The sequence below is a fragment of the Galeopterus variegatus genome, unplaced genomic scaffold (assembly GCF_000696425.1).
Source record: "Galeopterus variegatus unplaced genomic scaffold, G_variegatus-3.0.2 Scaffold7486, whole genome shotgun sequence".
NCBI classification, from domain to species: Eukaryota; Metazoa; Chordata; class Mammalia; order Dermoptera; family Cynocephalidae; genus Galeopterus; species Galeopterus variegatus.
In genome coordinates, this window is record NW_007733597.1 from 75,991 (window position 1) to 79,655 (window position 3,665).

Here is a 3,665-nt window from a genome sequence, read left to right on the forward strand (position 1 = left end):
TTCTGAAAACAGAACCACATAATTATGGAGGCTGAAAAGCCCTAAGATCTGCAGGGTGAATTGGCAAGCTGAAAAGAAATTGAAGAAATGTATGCAAGTATTATACAATCTATGATAGCACGTGGTGGGAAGTTGCGAACTCAAACATCAGCACAACAGTTAATGATAGTCCATTTTATACATTCGTGGGGTTTTTATTTGTTTTTATTGTGTCTATAATAGTTATGAATAAAATGATTAAGGTTTGGGAATAATGTTGGTAGGGATATCTTCTCACCTTTCATTTGGTTAATAAAAGCTCTGACATAATTTAAACTTGATATTTTTAATTCTAGGTAAAAGTTATTTGGAAGGAAGACATGTCACTCTTCAAAAACACCAGTTTCGACTCATTTTCTACGTCTCTCTGCCTGTGTTTATTATTACTGTTGCTGTTTTAATAACACAGACTAAATTCAGAAAGCTATGCTACAGAGGGGAAACTGAAAGTGAGAGGTATATGTGTGTGCACATATATATTTACTCTTGTTACATTAAATAAGTCAAGAAAAACGTATTCATGTTTCATCAGTAATAACCCAAGTCTACAGGTAAGGCTACTAAAGGAGAGGCCGAGGAACACATTCCAAACTGGTCTGATGTCACTCATGCTTTCTCCAGTCTTACTCATTACTAAAACCACTCAGTTTAGCACCAGTGTCACTGTGGGGGAGACATGGCTGCCACGGGTGTTTTGGAATTTTATTCAGCCTTTTAGTTCACTGCTCCTGTCAAAATAGTCATATCGTCCATGAGCTTCATGAAAATAAGTGACACTGCATTTCAAGGGAACTTTCAAAACATAAGTTAATTAGGTGCAGATTCTCAGGCCAGTGGAAAACGTCTTTATTAGAACACCTTTCTAACTTAGAGAAAAATCTATGAACCTGCTTCCATAATATTTATTTTTCTAAATATTGATATTGCTAACTTCTGAAGTCTTTTCTTAACTAAAAATTACAAGTGTAGTTAATAATATCAGGTTAAAGAGACAAGAGGCAACATTGTATAGTAAGAAAGAAATTGCACCTAGCATTAGAAAGCCTGGTATTAAGCTGTAAATATTGCATGTAAAACTGTGATATCTTGAGCAAGTGATTTAATCTCTATGTACTTCAAATTATTCTCTGTAGGTATAAAATGGAGGTAATAGCTTTCCAATGTATCAGAAACTTTTGGATACATAAATTTAATAAGAAAAATCAGTATATTATCTGTAATCAGTTGCACAAATATTTCAACATTATATTGAGCTCCTTATTCATCATTTGCAGCATTTTTCCACAGCATTTTTCTCGTTTGACCTTCCACGCACTGATAAGAAGAGAAAAGATGAGAATATTTTATGGGAGGGAGAAAGAATTACATAAAAATATATAGAAAAATTATCTAAAATTTTGAGTGCTACTTTATGGTTTTGGCTTAATTTGACCTGAGGACTTAGGGAGATCACAGAATCATAGGGCCAGGCTTAACAAATGTAGGCTTACAACATAAATACTTGATTCAGTGTAAAAAGAGGGCAAGAAGGTCAATTAACAAAGTGAGGGGGCTGGATGGCATTTGTTCTGATATTGAGACAGAACCTGTTTTATTTTTCTTTTATGTTGTTGGAAGGAGATATTTATTTGAACCATGCTGTTTTCGAAGAACATTCTTCATTCAAACAAGTCATTTAACTGTTCAAGATTTAAAATTTCCCAACTTTAAAACAAATTTTGTCAATTTCCTAGATCTGTATCAGAAGAAAGCAGCAGTAACAGCAAGTTATCCCCCAGTGAAAGGTGAGTGTCAACAAAGGGACTAATTATTTTGCATCGTATGTGTTAATCATTAATTAGAAGCACATAAAGATGATTAATTTGAAACCAAAACATTTGTTCATAATATTCTTTATGATTTTTATTGTAGGTTATCTTCTAATAATAAGCAATAAAATTTAGTTTCTTGGTGGCCCAGCCTCTCCTCCCTGGCCTGTACTAAAGGGAGGACTTTGGTGGCCCTACACCAGCATGTAGAGCACACAAATTTTGGGAATTTTTGGACATTGGGAAAAAGCATTTATATTTTGATAATACATTATTGCCATATAAAAATATGACTAATACTCTAAGGGATGCCACATGTGCTTATAGTTATGCTATTTCTGTATCTCAGAAAAAATTACTATTAGTAAGATAGAGCTTTGAAGTTGTCATGCATTTCACTGTCTTAATTCATCTGGGAAAGTAAATTTAGAAATCAGAGTTTGGAAGGATTAAACACAAGATTCCTGGGCACTGAATTGGTTCAGGCACCAGAGGGGCATGGCTGCTTCACTGATCCTAGGCTCCAAGTAGCCAGGGCAGGATACAGCAGCAACTGGGATGGGGGGGATACAGCACTTCCTAAGCAGTTTGTTCCCGGCAGGTAGGGAGCTACAGCAGCTTGGCTTGGAAATGGTGCACGGACATGGTGGGAGCTCGGCATAGTGTTGGTAGAGCCTCAGGGATAAAGGCCTGTAGTGGCTACTGGCACCCACAGCAGGATGCGCTCTAGCAGTGGCTCTGAGTTCCAGATGGTGCAGTGCAGTGGCATGACAGGCCACAGGAACGGAGGCACGGCGTGGGCTGATTTGCTGGAGTAGCATAGCTATGCGAGCTCCAGGCAGGGGCCTTCGCTGGGCTCAGGGCCTGGAAGGACTAAAGGATTCTCTAGTAACAAAGACTGCAGGTGTCCGCGGCAGTGATGGGGGCCGCTGGGAGCTTCATGCTTACCTTTTCCCTGCAGAAGGAAGTGTCGCTCCTGGTTCAGAGCTAATCTCTACTAGGACGATAGGGTGACAAAGGCAAGGTCTTTGCTTTCCTTCTCTATGCAATCGTCCTGAATTTCTGTGCTCCACAGGGTTTCTGCCACTCCCTTGATAATCTTCAGTGCTCTCCTTTAATCACTTTGGTCAAAATGTAGTTTTTAAATTTATTGTTTTGGTCCTCTTCGGTGTTGTGGGGAGGCACCTCTACCTGGCTATCTTTCTGAGGTCATTCAAACTATTGTAACAGTGCTGGATAAATCACTTAATTTCAGTGTGAAATCAAAGGACAAGTACTGAAAATAACTATGATGAATAATGTGTTAACGAATAGTGTATATTGATGTAAATTGTCACATAAGTAACAAAGTAAGGGGGAAAATAAACATGTAGTGTTCTTGAATATGATTAAAGTTGTTATCAACTCAGAATAGACTGTTATAAGTTATAATATGTAAATTGCATAGTAACTACAAAGAACATACTTATAAAAGTTACCTAAAAGAGAAAGAAAGAAATCAAAGCATATCAATACAAAAACAAACACACATACACAAAGAAATGCAACCATAGAGAAAATAGGCACAGCTGTGACTCGGCGGTTCCTCTCTGGGTTTTATCCCCAAGAGCAATGATTGCTTTTTCAGCAAAAGTAGCAGAATGTCCATAGCAGCTTTATTTATTTATTTATTTATTTTTCCTTTTTGTCTTTTTTCGTGTCCGGCAACGGATCGCAACCCTCAGTGTCACGCCCGTACCGGACCGGGACCGGCAACCCTCGGTGTTGCGCCCGCACCTCGCTCAGCCAGTGAGCGGGAACCGGTCTGTATGTGGGATC

General features: G+C 38.3%; 1 long non-coding RNA gene across 1 annotated transcript in view; it reads left to right on the top strand.

Annotated features, from left to right (window-relative positions):
• The first annotated feature begins 443 nt into the window (after positions 1-443).
• LOC103607506 overlaps positions 444-3,665 on the top strand; it is an 8,124-nt gene continuing 4,902 nt past the window's right edge. Inside the window, exons 1-2 of the long non-coding RNA XR_551974.1 lie at positions 444-495; positions 1,773-1,823. This is a non-coding gene — a long non-coding RNA (uncharacterized LOC103607506). The remainder of the gene's footprint in view (positions 496-1,772; positions 1,824-3,665) is intronic.